At 39.7% G+C, this 15,051-nt stretch overlaps 1 long non-coding RNA gene across 5 annotated transcripts in view; it reads left to right on the top strand.

Annotated features, from left to right (window-relative positions):
- The window catches only part of LOC115514827, a 74,963-nt gene that overhangs the window by 35,231 nt on the left and 24,681 nt on the right, over nt 1-15,051 (top strand). For 4 of the 5 annotated variants that reach the window (XR_003969093.1, XR_003969094.1, XR_003969089.1 and 1 more), the window contains exons 7-8: nt 5,952-6,002; nt 9,485-9,569. The exons of the other annotated variant lie outside the window; for it this stretch is intronic. This is a non-coding gene — a long non-coding RNA (uncharacterized LOC115514827). The remainder of the gene's footprint in view (nt 1-5,951; nt 6,003-9,484; nt 9,570-15,051) is intronic. 5 annotated transcript variants of the gene reach the window in all.

Here is a 15,051-nt window from a genome sequence, read left to right as displayed (position 1 = left end):
AAGGCCTGCAGCAATGAATTAATTTGCTAAATACTGTTTCTAAGTCATAGACTTAATGGACAAGACCCTGGGGAATTAAAATGATGATGGGTTCTAGGGATTGCCTGAATTGATAAAATAGTGCAATCCAGGTCACTTGCAGCTCTTTTTTTTTTTTTTTTTTTTTTAGTTTATTTATTTATTTTGAGAAAGACAGAGAGCATGAGCAGGGAAGGAGCAGGGAGGGAGAGAGAGAATCATAAGCAGGCTCCATGCTGTCAGTGCAGAGCCCCACATGGAGCTCATACTCATGAACCTGAGATCATGACCTGAGCCAAAATCAAGAGTTGGACACTTAACCGACTGAGCCACCCAAGCATCCCCAGGTCATTTGCAGCTTTAACTACAACTTCAGGGTATGACAACTTCATCTGTATCACTTGATCTCAAAATAGCTTATTTGAAAATAAGTTGTATTTACTAAGGTAGTTGAAAGAAGTTTCTCTGGTTTGGGGGCGTTAGAAGGGTGCTGAGGACTTTGATGGTAGACCACTAATTAAATAGCAGAGGCCTCTCCTTTTAAGGTTAAGCTTCATTTTGCTAACCTTACTATAGGCTGTTGCCCTCTTGGTTAGAATTTAAGGAAAATACATTTTACTGTGCTTTAGTTACTCCACAAATGCATAAAAGTTAAAAAGGTTCGTAAAAAAAAAAAGGATAAAAAGAAAGGCGTTAGAAATGAGAGAGGGCTTAAAACGTCGTCGAGGCCCCTTAATTTATTATCTGCCGTTGTTCCTTTATGACTTACTGTTCTTTGAAACAGCTTCCTTGAAAGCAGTTTATTATGTACTTAATTGGCCTGACCCTCAGAGTTGTGCTTGTGTGTTTATACAGATGGCAGACCGCAATCCATAAGTCTCTCTACATCAAGAATCTCTGACTTCTTGTGAATTTACATTGGATTTCTAAAATAAATGAGTTTTCTGCTTTCATTTTTGTTTCCCCAACCCGTCCACCTTTCTCAGGGGCAAGGAGGCTAGTTTTCCCCTATGACCATAGTTATACAATATCATTCTTTTTTTTTTTTTTTTTTTTTTTTTTTTTTTTTTTTTTAAAGAGAGAGAGAGTGAGTTAGGACAGAGACTGAGCAGGGGAGAGGGGCAGAGGGACAGAGAGAAAATAGAAAATCTTAAGCAGGCTCCAGCTGAGCATGGAGCTTCATCCCAAAACCCTGGGATCGTGACCCAAGCCCAAATCAAGAGTTGGACACTCAACCAACTGAGCCACCCAGGTGCCCCTTCATCTTGCTCTTAATTCCTTCCAAAATCATTTGCTATGAAGCAGCCAGAATAATTTTTTTTGAAACAATAAAAAAGCTTAAAATGCTCCCAATGATTTTCCCTTGTATCCGAGATAAACAGATACAGTAAAAGTAAAATAAACAGATACAGATAAAGTAGAATATTCCTTTATGTTTAAATGCGTAATTATTTTTAGAGTGAGAGAGACAGGGCATGAGCAGGAAGGCACAAAGAGAGAGAGAGAGGGAGACAGAGAATCCCAAGCAGCCTCTGCACTGTCAACACAGAGCCTGATGCAGGGCCTGAGCTCATGAACTGTGAAATCATGACTTGAGCTGAAATCAAGAGTCTGATGCCTAACTGACTGAGCCACCCTGGCACCCCTAAGGTAGAATATTCTTAACCCAGCTTTTTAGGCTCTGTGAGATCTGATCCCTTTCTACTTTGCTGTGTTTACCTTTATCCATTCTCCCCTTTGACTAATTGCCTTCTTTTAAATATACTGGTTTTAATTTAGTTCCCCCAAAGAGACAAAGCTCATTCCCATCTAAGAACCTTTCTAGCTGGTGCCCCCTCTGGTAGAAACACATTTTGCCCTACTTTTTTCGTCCCTAGCCTTCACTCTCAGATTAAGTGCTATTTTCACCTTAAGGGGATCTCGGAAGGAAGTTTCAAATAGAGGATTTTGGTGTGACTAATGGGAACTACATAAGAAGCAAAACAATGCACACAATTGTTTAGGTTGGCTTAAGAAACCAAAATGACAGTGTTGTGTATTAGATATCCAGAATTTATTCACCTTGCATAATGGAAACTTTATACCCTTTGACCAATATCTCCTTATTTCATTCTCCCCCCAACACCTCCCTCCTGCCTCTGGAAACCACTATTATCCTTTCTGCTTCTATAGGTCTGACTATTTTAGATTCCATATGTAAGTGAGGTCATGCAGGATTCATCTTTCTCTGTCTGGCTTATTTCACTTAGCCTAATGTTGTCCTTGTTTATCTATGTGGTTGCCTTAGTAGGGCTTCTTTTTTAAGACTGAATACTATTTCATTATATATCTCTTTTTCTATCTATATATATGTCTGCCATCTTTCTATCTCATGTTTTCTTGTCCATTTACCCATCCCTGAAATTTAGTTATTTCCTTACCATGGCTATTGTGAGTAGGGCCGCAGTGACCATGGAGTCTTATCTCTTTGAAATCCTGATTTCAATACTTTTAGATAAATTCCTAGAAGTGGGATTGCTAGATGGTATGGTTGTATACTTTTTAATTTGGGGGGAGAACCTTCCTACTATTTCCCATAGTTCTATATCAGTTAAATGCCCATCAACAGTGTTCAAGGGTTCCCTTTTCTCCACTCCTCACCAACTCTTGTTATCCTTTGTCCTTTTGGTAAAAGCCATTCTAAGAGACATGAGGTGATAGCTCATTGTGGTTTTGCTTTGAATTTCCCTGGTGATTAGTTATGTTAAACTTATCTTTTCGGATACTGATTGGACATTTGCAGATCTTCTTTTGAGATATGTTTATTTAGGTCCCTTGCCTATTTTTCACTATTTTTTGGAAATTAATCACTTGTCAGATAAATGGTTTGCAAATATTTTCTCCCATTCTTTAGGGTTGCCTTTTCATGCTGATGATTGTTTCCTTTGCTGTGCAAAAGCTTTTTAGTTTGGTGGCATCCCACTTTCCTATTTTTGCTTTTGTTTCCTGTGCTTTTGGTGTCATATCCAAATAAATCATTTGCCTACACCGACGTCAAGAAACTTTTCCCCTATGTTTTCTACTTGTAGTTTTACAGATTCAGCGTTATGTTTAAGTGTTTAACCCATTTTGAGTTGACTTTTTTACAGACGACATATACTTAATTTCATTCTTCTAAATATGGATATTCAGTTTTTCTAGCACCATTTACTGAAGAGACTGTCCTGTCTCCATTGTGTGTTATTGGTATATTTGTCAAAGATCATTTGAGTGTAGATATGTGGATTATTTATGGGTTATCGATTTTGTTCTATTGGTCTCTATGTCTGTTTTTATGCCCATGCCATATTCTTTTGATTACTATAACTTTGTAATATATTTTGAAATCAGGTGGTGTGATACTTCCAGCTTTGTTCTTGTTGCTGAAGATTTGTTTAAGTATTTGGGGTCTTTTATAGTTGCATATGAATTTAAAAAATTGTTTTCCTATTTTTCTAAAACACACTATTGGAATTTTGATAGAGATTGCATTGAAGATGAATACATTCTGGGGATATACTCTACAGCATTATGACTCTAGTTAATAATGCTATATTGTATACTTGAAATTTGCTTAAGAGGGTAGATATCAAGTGTTGTCACCTTAACAAACAAAGAAGACGACAACTATGTGAGGTGATGGATATGTTAACTGGCTTGATTGTGGTGATTATTTTGTAAAGTATAGGTATGTTAAATCATTGAGTTGTACACCTTAAATAAATGCAATTTAATTGTCAATTATATCTCAGTAAAGCTGGGGGAAAAATGAGGCAGTAAGTGATGAGCTGTCACTGCAAGGAGAATTTGAAAGCTGTGAAGAGCATAATTAATTAAAGGACTTTGCAACTTGCTCTTGACCCACATTTTAAATTGCAGAGAGTTAGTAAACCAGGACTAGAAATCTCCAAGGAATCAAGAAGACTAGACAAAACCTTGACTTATAAATAGAAAGAACAGCAGTAATGAAAAATTGGTTTAAGAGTTTAAGAGGTATCTTTGTAGTGACTGATCAGAAGTATTCCACTATCCTACATGTCCTTATATTATCTCTGTGTTCTTCCCTTGTTTTGTAACTCTTCTGTCATGGCTGGAAAGTGATGTGGGAGGAAGTAGATGATAGGAATCAGGGGCCTCTCAGAAACCAGTCATGATATGAATCTGATAACTGAAAGTGAGTACTCATTGCATAGATTCTATGCATGACTGCTTGGGATGCGTCCTGTAATGTTAATGTTAATATCATTCATTTTCCTAAACCTGACACAGTTTGTTGCATGAGTTGCAATGTTAATTTTCTGTCTGTGAAGCACAGGGGATTGAAGTGGCCCTGTGTGCTTTTTGTCTGCCTGGTATACACCCTCTTCTCATAAAGCAACCTGGTTTCTGATTGAGCATCTATCCTCCCCTGGCCATGGCCTGGGTGTGTGACATTTGCTGGTCCAATCTGACTGACACCTGGAAATTTAAATCTGGAGTAGAAATAACAGCCAGGAGCTGGTTTTCCCAGCTGCTAAACCATAAGACACTCATGACATTTTCCTATCTGTATTCTCAGAAATGCCCTAATTCTTCGACTTGTCTGAGGCAAAATAATTTCTTTGAATCACTGAGATACCAAGTACAGATGGAGCTAGAGCCTCAAGGTTGCAGAATGTTAATCTCTTACTGCTAGGAAGATCCACCTAATGAATGAAGTGAGGCCTGGCTTGGGAAATGGTCGTGGGCTGATAGAGATGTGTTCATGCAGATTTATTATCATGGCCTTGTAATGTCCCTTATGGCAATAGTGCTTTTATTCTAATTAATACATGATCTATCACTGAAGCAAATGCTTCCCGGTATAATTTTCACTAAAAAATGGAATTTGGTTGCTCTTCTTCCACAGCAGAGTGAATTCAGTGAAATGAACTTCTGGGTTTTGGCTACTAAACCATGCTTTCCTTCCATTCATTCATTGTCATTCAATAAGCATTTTCAGATACTATAAACATTTCTATACTACATCGAGTACACTGAGCTGTGGGCTACTAGGGTTTCTTTCCAGAACATTTTTATGTGACCAAGGTAATCGGTTTTGCTAGAGAAAAATTTAAGAGACTTCAGGAACAAAGTGTCATTTCAGACAGACAGAGATCCATGAAGTTTGTAAAGACTTTGAAGAGATTGTGGGTCTATAAAACAACTATCCTTGTCAATGGCTCCAGGATATAGTCTAGTATTTAACCTCAGAAGATTTCAAAAAATTCTCTTATGAACTAACTAGAATTCTTCTCCTAAGATCCATTTATGCCTTCCACCCCATCTTTGCATCTATGGAATAGCCCATTCCTTACGATAACCCTTCACTTCATTGAGTTCATGAAATCCTTTCTGTAGTTAAGACAGTTACTAAGTCACTTTTTAGCCTTTTTTCTTCTTCCGGCTGTCATCTAATTATGTCAACCTTTATACCATAATTAAACTAAAGAGTGCTGCAGAAGAATTGAATTTAATACTTCCTAATCAAACCAGGGGCCTGGAGAAGAGAACTGTGGTTAGTGGCCTAGTATAGCTAAAGATGTTTCATGGTCTGTGCTGTTCTGTGCTTTAAGCCTCCATCTGGCAGAGGCTTGGAGGAAGCAAACAAAAAAGTCATTACAACCATTGTCTTTCAGTGGGGATTGACCCATGGGTGAACTTGAAGTACCTGAAACAGGTATGAATCATGCCACCTTGATTAAAAAAAAAAAATCCCAAACACAGGGATACTCAGTGTGTTTACAGTAACATCCTAGAAGATCAGCTTCCGGATCTAGCAAGTTTGAATCTTAGATCTCCCAGTGGAAAGTACAGAACAACCTTAGAATTACCAGCTTTAAGTGATCTCATATGTACCTCACTATCACGTGTCTTCTGTCCTCTGCTGCGTTTAGGGGAGAGAGTGATGGCCCAGTGGTTCTATTGAGTCCACGTATGTGCTTGCCGTGAGTATCTCTTTAGCCATAACTGTTCCTTTATTACCTTTAAAATGGCTGATAGATTTTAATATATTCTCTACATATTTTAGATAAAATATATGTTCCAAATAACTTCATGTCCATATGCCCTCTTTGACTTTTTTTTTTTTTTTACTTTCTCTTCTGACTGCTATCTATACCTTAACACGAGGAGCAAGGAAGTTGGGAAATTACTCTGGTGGTCCCCCACTTTCCTTCCTCCTAACCTGAACATAAAGCTGACCTGCAATTTGAATCAGAAGCTATGTGATTTCTCAGTCTCAGCTCCTTCCAGGGCTGCTGTCTCTAACTGGATGTCCTCGGGCCAAAACTAGGGTGCACCAAGGGAGATGCCCAGGGTGCAACATTTAGAGAAGCACTTACTCTGAGTTCTCCAAGTGCTGGCTCTGAGTGCCTCCTGGCCTGACCCTCCTAAGTCATTCCCAGTGAGATATGCAGTAGGCGTATAGACATGCTAGGATGTGGTTGGAGGACAGTTATACTCTTTAGCTGCAATCCTAGAATAATTTGACCCACATAGACATGGAATAAGAATTCTGTGGACCCGGGGCGGGGAGGGGGGGATCTTGGGTATTAACTTTCTGTGGCTAAATCAAGATCTCTATTCTGGTCCCTCTGAAACTTTTTTTCACCTCTCTCTTGACTTTGTGCTGATGTTATAGGCTGAATTGCATTCCCCCAAAATTGATAAGTTGAAGGACTAATCCAAGTACATCAGAATGTAACTGTATTTGGATGTAGGGACTTTAAAGTGTTAATTAAGAGTAAATGAGGTCATCTGGTGGGCCCTAATGCAATAAATTGGGTGTGCTTATCAGAAGGGGTAGAGGGGCACCTGGGTGGCTCAGTCAGTTAAGTGTCCAACTTCAGCTCAGGTCATGATCTCGTGGTTTGTGGGTTCAAGCCCTGCTTCCGGCTCTGTGCTGACAGAGCCTGGAGCCTGCTTCAGATTCTGTGTCCCCCTCTCTGTCTGCCCCTCCCCCCTTTATCTTCTGTCTCTCTCTCAAAAATAAATAAACATTAAAAATTAAAAAAAAAAAGAAGAGGTAGAGACCCAGGGAGGTATGTGGGGTAACAAGAAGCTGGCCATCTTGCAAGCCAAGGAGAGTGGCCTCAGGAGACACCAAACCTTTCAACACCTGAATCTCAGACTTCCAGCTTCCAGCAGTATAAGAAAATAAATTTCTGTTGTTTAAGCTACCCAGTCTGTGGTATTTTGCTATGGTAGCCCAAGTAAGCAAATACAGCTGATCATATGGCCAGTGCAATGCCAGGAAAGTCCTAGTGTAGGAAAACTTTCCCTTTTTAGCTCTGAATATGACCTTCTGTGGCCCTCATATGGACGATTAGTTTTTACCATTTTATTCTTTACTCTAATGTTAAAGAAGCTATTCTTGGATTAAGAAATCCCTTTGTGAGTTATAATTAGGATTGGAGGCCAAGCCAAGAAAGACCTCTAGAGGCTTCTCTTTGCTCTAGGAATAGGATTGTAAATTTTAATGGATCGTCTCAATGTTCTCTGAGTTCGAGGCCATGCCCAGTCCCTGCTGTTATTACCTTCAGTGGAAAAAAAAATCGACTAGATGTCATTCTTGAATGATGGACTCTGCCTTCCTTCCAAACAAAACCTGGCTAATTTCCATAATGTACATTTAATGATCAGGACCATTTATTTGTCTCCCTAGTTCTTTTTCATTTAATTTAAGGTTAAGTCACATCTATTCTCTTCACTCTTAAACACACATGAGTGTGTACGCACCCACAATATGTAGAAACTCCAATAACAATAAATTAAAATACATAAGAAAAGAGGTGCCTGGGTGGCTCAGTTGGTTAAGCATCCAACTTTAGCTCAGGTCATGATTTCACAGTTCGTGAGTTTGAGCCCTGTGTCACGCTCTGTGCCGACAGCTCGGAGTCTGAAGCCAGCTTCGGACTCTGTGTCTTCCTCTCTCTCTGCCCTTCCCCTGCTCATGCTTTGACTCTCTCTCACATGCACACAAATAAACATTAATAAAATAAAATAAAGTAAAATAAAATAAAATAAAATAAAATAAAATAAAATACTTAAGAATGGACCAAAAGAACACTCCCCCCACCCCCTCAGGGGACAAATATCTGTCATGAATTTGGTGGTGTCAACAGCCAGTCCTACGATTAATTCCACCGCCAGTGGGCTCGAGTATTCGTGTCTACAAAGGGAAGATATAGTACCAGACCACCTCTAATTCTGTTATGTAAAGATTCTATAACAAGAAATAAAAGAAAAATAATTGGAAAACGAAGGTGATATGTTCAAATCTTAACAGGCTGGACACATTATCTGAACCTCCACTCTTTCCTAGCCAAGTCAAAACATTCAAAGTATACCTCTCTTGGATCTAGTAACCATATCCCAGCCATACATTTAGGCAAGTTATATTCATTCAGCATGTGAAATTTATTCCCGAGGCCAACATTTTCAAACCTGATGCCTATAGGCCACGATGGGGGCAGGGCAGAGGCAGTCGTGAGCTAAAGAGCAGAGCACGCAGACTGTCTAAAGGGTTCACCCAGGATTCTGCCCTGTATATTACCGACATGTAAAGTGAGGGGATCCACAGTTGGCAGATCTTCAGATTTTCAGAAGCCAGATATCAGAAGCCAGACATACAAATTTTAATATCACATTTCATAACCTTAAAGATTTTTAAGTTTATGTATTTATTTTGAGAAAGGGAGCAAGCGGGGTAGGGGCAGAGAGAATCCCAAGCAGGCTCTGCACTGTCAGCATAGAGCCAGACACAGGGCTCGAACCCACGACCATGAGATCATGACCTGAGCTGAAACCAAGAGTCAGACATCCAGCCGACCAAGCCACCCAGGCACCCATTTCATAACCTTTGAATGTTGGCAACCATAATTTTTTCTGGAAACTTTGTAAGGTAAATAAACATGTCTGCCATAATTTTTTAATATCCCTATAGTTCTCAGTGTAGGAGCTATGCAAACATTCCCTGACATGGGATTCACATTGTCTACTTCTGTGGGAAATCTGTTCCCCCAGAGTGCGGCAGATTCTCATGGCTAATTATGTGTTTTGTCTTACTGCTTTCGACTAGGCCTACAATTTCATTTGAGCAGAGGGTTGTTTCCATAAATATATGTGAAGTGTTTAAAACACTACTGTTACTAGTGAAGAGTTGGTCAGATGTATTCTGTAGGAATCATGAGTTACTGCCCTAATTATTCTACCATGTTGTTCTGGAGGAAGACCATACTTCAATTTCATGAAATTCAAAAGCATTTTAAAACATCTTTAAAGTTTTTGTGATATTCAGAAATAGCTACACTTCATGCAAGGCTTTAATGTGCAAAAAACCTAAGAGAGTCTTAGCTAGTTTGCAACTTCTATTTTGCTATTTTTGCTTTTAGATTACAAAAAATTTGCAATTTCATTTTTTATCTAGGTTACTCACAGCTGGGCTGACTTGGGGGATTTTACCTTTGGATCGGAGCATACAAATACTTCCATCAATATTCTATTTCCCAAAGGTATGCTAATTCTCATGAATAATCACAATAATCATGGCAAGTTTTTAGAGATTATAACTGAATCATTCCTCTGCAATTGCTGTAAAGAAAGCCTTATAGTAGAAGCTACTTAACTTGAAGATTCTCTCACATTCTAGCCCCTGACCTACATTTCTAGGAGTGAGGAGTCTTTTGCTTTGTTCCTTTGCTTACATCACAACCTGTGCCCAGGACGCCTCTCATCTCCCTTTGATTGTCAAAATCATTTCCATCTTTAAATCATGGTTTCCAATTCTGCCTCCTCCAGGTAACATTTCTTGCTCCTTCGATATTGTAATCCTATGCCAGCCCTGACATTTTCTTCCTTTGAGACCTCTAAGCTGTTTTTTCTTGTGTCACTGAAGGTACTCACCCAGTTTTTATTATGCATGCCTATGTGCCTTGTATAGCTCCCTATACTAGATTTTCTGCTTTGTGGGAGTAAGATTATTGACATTTGGTCATGCAATAGTACACATCTAATTAAATCAGGAATGTCCCTCTACTTTGGCTTAGAGGTATTGATACTTGGTTCCTTTCTTCCTCTCAGATGTTCAGTCCTTCTATGGCCGGTGGTTCTAATAGCAACTCCTAAATTTTCCTTAAATCAGTTGAGCTGAACACCCAAGTGGTATTGGGGTGAGCCATTTTCTCCTAATTTGTTCTTATAGATAGTACCATTTCTTGGCTCTATAACATTGTATAATCTCAGTGATATATTCAGTTATTGGTTATCTTAGAATGGTTCATTGATTCCTTTGGGGATTGGTGTAAATTTAGAATATGAAGACTTTCATTGTTTAACAGTGTCATAATTTCCCACAGAAAGCTGTGTAAACCTTGATATTCACTTTGCTTATACATTTGGGAGAAACTTTATAGAGAGATGTGATCACAAAGTGGCTTTCAAAGGCTGACTCTCCTGGTGTCCGCTGAGGGCTCACAGATGCCATGTGAGGACAAACATCTCCAAAGCCAGCATGAATGTCAAGGTAGCTGGGTCTTGTCTTTCCCACAGCTAAGGTGCTCAGACATTTTGTTTGTCTGGAATAGAACCCAATATTGCCTCTTGTCCTTATGTGACTATTAATAGTGACCCCTTGTACCCCCCCCCCCCAAAGTGTGTCAGCTGATATATGTGTCAGCTGATATAATACATTATATATAATACATTATATGGTCCACCTATTCATAATAGCCCTCTTATTGTCTTTGAAATGCCAGTTAGTACAGTATTGAATACCTGTGAGTTGAGAGGCAGTCAAAAACTAAACTGGAAAAAAGAGAAGATTTCCTCCTTAGAGCTGGGACCTCTTTCTTCCTGAGTTTAGTACATTCAATAAGATCCTGCAAGCAGAGTAAGTTCTTATCTCCAGAAGGTGTCCCTGATGTGTCTCCATGGCATTATGGCAGTGTGTGTGTGTGTGTGTGTGTGTGTGTTATGGGTGGGTGATGGATGCAGAGTTGGATGCTATTACTGGTAATGTTAATGCTCATTCATAATGGAGTTGGCACAGTTAATGAGCATGGGAGCCAAGGAATCCAAATCTTTGGTAGCCAGCGTTGGTGACAGACATCTTCAGAAATTTTTGCCTCCTGGAAGATCCCTGAACTCAGCTAGGGGGACTTTTAGGTGAATCTTCTAGTTGGCTTTGTTCAGATTACTTTATAAACATCAGGATTCACATACCCACTTTTTTCTCCCCTGGACTCTGTATCATAATATTTAAAACTCACTTGTTTTTCCAATGCCCTTGTGAGCTAGAACCTCATCTTTGAAATTTGGAGGTTATGTTCTTTCTCTTGGCCATGCAATGACAGTGTTTTTTCAGTTAGATTTGGAGACAAAATTCAAGATACATCTGAAAAGAGGCAGAGAAGTTATGATAAAAGAAAAACTATATGTCAGAAGACTTACTTTGGAGTTTGACTGTAAAAGTTCCTAAGTCAAGATCCTTGTCTCACATTTCTTAGTCTTTTATTCCTTACTTCCATCTCTGCGTCCGTTCACCCAGCAGCTTCTAAACCATGTTACCTGAACACAAATTGAACTAATTCATCAGCTTAGGAACACGATAACCTGGATATGATTGGGGGCTAATGGAAACATTATGGAAAAGTTAAAGTCATCAATGACATTTCTTAAATTCTCTGAAGACACTCTGCAGTGCAGTGACTAAAAGCATGAGCACCGGGGGTGCCTGGGTGGCTCCGTTGGATAAGCATCTGACTCTAGGTTTTGGCTCAGGTCATGTACTCACAGTTTGTGAGATTGAGCCGACATCGGGCTCTGCGCTGACAATGAGGAGCCTACTTGAGATTCTCTCTCTCTCTCTCTCTCTCTCTGTTCTCCCATCTCCCACTCACACATGTGCTCTCTCTCCCTCAAAATAAATAAATAAAATTAAAAAAAACGCATGAACCCTGTAGCTGGGCTGCAGGGGGTGAACTTCCTATCCCCACACTTATTAGCTGTGTGTTCCATACCTATGGTCTCTAAATCTCAGGTCCCCATCTATAAAACAGAGATGGTGATGTCAGTATTTAGTTTACAGGGTTTTTAGGGATTGCATGTAAAAGTGCATGCTGAGATCTTAGTATTGTGTGTGGCACCTATGAGTGACCAGGTATTTGTATGAATCCTGTGTTTCTAGTGCTTTGACATCCGGAGTATTATGGATCCTGGAGAGATTACTCCTCCCAGGACTAGCCAATTCCTAAAGATAATACATGACTCACCTGAGAGGGTGCCTTTTCTACATGGCAACTAACTAATTCAGAACCCAAGCCCTCACCTCTCCTCTGTTGGGTTCTTACACTCAGGACTACTATTCCTCTGCCTTAATTATCCCAGGGATGGGGATCAGACAATTGAGGACAACCTTTAAGCCCCAGAGCTCACTGAAATTATTCAAACCGGTCAGCCCTAACCCTGATTTCCCTGGCTCACCCATTCCTTCCTATGAAAACCGCAAGAAAGGCTCTTGCCCATTATTCCCTCTGCTTCCCAGCTGACCCTGGTGCTTCCCCTTGTGACATCTATCAGGGTGGTGTGGCTGCTCCTCTTGGGAACTGTGAGCAACAAACCATCTTTTCTTTTCTTTCTTTTTTTTTTTAAATATGAAATTTATTGTCAAATTGGTTTCCATACAACACCCAGTGCTCATCCCAACAGGTGCCCTCCTCAATGCCCATCTTTTCAATAGAAATCATCTCCTTGCCTGTTGGCTGTCCTATACCTGAATAATAATAAAATTGACATTTTAGGACCATACTTAAACATTATTGTTGTTGTTGTTGTTGTTGTTATTATTATATGCTAATAGGGAGGACTTAACACCAATTTGTTACCCTATAGATAAATGTCTTCATATAGGTAATTTGTCAAGGGAGGAAAAAAAAAATATTGGATTTTTGCTTAGAAAACCAGAGGACAGGGGCACCTGGGTGGCGCAGTCGGTTAAACGTCCGACTTCAGCCAGGTCACGATCTCCCGGTCCGTGGGTTCGAGCCCCGCATCAGGCTCTCTGGGCTGATGGCTCAGAGCCTGGAGCCTGTTTCCGATTCTGTGTCTCCCTCTCTCTCTGCCCCTCCCCCGTTCATGCTCTGTCTCTCTCTGTCCCAAAAATAAATAAAAAAAAAAAAAAAAAAAGAAAACCAGAGGACTTTGAAACAAGGAGATTTTAATTCCAGATTTAAGTCTGTCACCCAATTTTACTTGAGAAAGTATCACAGATTTTGTGTCACAGATTGTTTGCTTTTAAAATAAAAAAAATAGGTATGCCTGGGTGGCTCAGTTGGTTAAGTGTCTGACTCTTGTTGATTTTGGCTCAGGTCATGATCTTACAGTTGTGGGTTTGAGCCCTGTGTTGGGCTCCATGCTGAGTGTTTGAGCCTGCTTGTGATTCTCTCTCTCTCTGCCCCTCCTCTTCTCACATGTGCTCACACATGCACTCACTGTCTCAAAATAAACATTTAATAAAATAAAGTAGACAAAATAATACAATCAGATTGATAAAAGCATCATTATAAAAGGATACAATGAGAATGGCTAGGGAAAGGTTTTGAAAACACAAGATGGGAAATATTATGTTACATAGGGAAATCAGTGACCCAATTTGACAAAGAATAAAGAGCCATCCCATTTCCATTGATAAAGTAATGTTGTATATCATCTCAATCATTTATGCAAGAAAAATAATGAGGAAAAGCTATTATGGAGGCGACATCTAGGGAAATACATGCTAAACTATAAATGAACAATGCCTGTGATGAATTATGCATGATTTTAAATTAGTTAATGAAATAGATTCATATTAAATGATAATGAAGGATTTCTGGTTCTGGTTTTGAATTCCATACTGAAGTAAATCACTGTGCTAGAACTTCTCCTGACAGCCATGGCTGTGTAAATCTCTCCATGTGGCCTGTTCAGTGTGTCCTCCATAATGAGGAAGAAGGACATTGGAAGTGTTGACACGCTGGAACATGGGAGTGAGGCTATGGGTGGGTAACGGATTGAAATGTGGAGAAAGAGCCTAGCATGTAGGCCCTTGCTTAGAATGGGTATTTTCTGCCAAGTAATTTACAGCTCAGTCTCCACATGGCCTTAGAGTGGGGCTCTGTTTTCTCCTTAAAGGATCTGACCTCTTCTAGCCAATTACCCCTGTGGTCTATCTTTCTTGATGGTTCTTTAGCTTCTAGCATTTTGTTTTGGATGGTTCCTCTTTTCCTTGCTTTGTGGCCTGTTAGCTCAGCTGGTGGCAATGAGGCAATCACTCAGTCCTAGAGGCAGCAGGGAGGGTCTTTGGTCATTTGGCAATTTGTTTTCCATGGCTGGAGCCACCTTTCAAGCTTAGTTGCAAGAATAGTGGACTTTTTTTCTTTTTTTGAATACCTACTAAATATCACGAGCTTCATATGCATTCTCTGATTGAATCCCTATAATTCTCCTTTGAGCTGAGTGTTTTATAGTCACATTTTTCTAGTCAAGAGATCTGGACTCATGGAGGACAAGTGGTTTGGCCAAGGTGTCATACCTAGTAAATGACACAGCTAGAAAATGAGATCAGAGCTATCTCACTTCAACCCCTGTGCTCTTATCCGGTGATTACTTCTCAAATGTTCACCTGGTCACAGGAGAACATGGGCAGGAATAGAACTCTACGCATTAGAAACACTGAGCACCACTAGAAAAACTCCAAGTATCTTGTCTACTTATTGCTTTGTCTTTATGTGTGAAACATGGCACATTCATGTTTGGCTCTGTGTATTTGTGCCCTAATCTCTTTCCTGATCTTGCTAGAGGTTAAAAACAGCCAATTGACCAATCAAACAGCTGCTCATTCTAGTAAATTAAAAGCATCCTCTGTGAGGGGAATGATTACCTCACACACCCCAGACTTTCTTGCTACTGTTGAGGTAACATTTACCTCTTCAAGGATGTATACCTTTCTCATGTCCA

Source organism: Lynx canadensis, chromosome A1 (genome assembly GCF_007474595.2).
Source record: "Lynx canadensis isolate LIC74 chromosome A1, mLynCan4.pri.v2, whole genome shotgun sequence".
In the NCBI taxonomy this organism is placed as follows: Eukaryota; Metazoa; Chordata; class Mammalia; order Carnivora; family Felidae; genus Lynx; species Lynx canadensis.
Note: the sequence above shows the minus strand (reverse complement) of the source record. Positions and strands in the feature narration are given on the sequence as shown.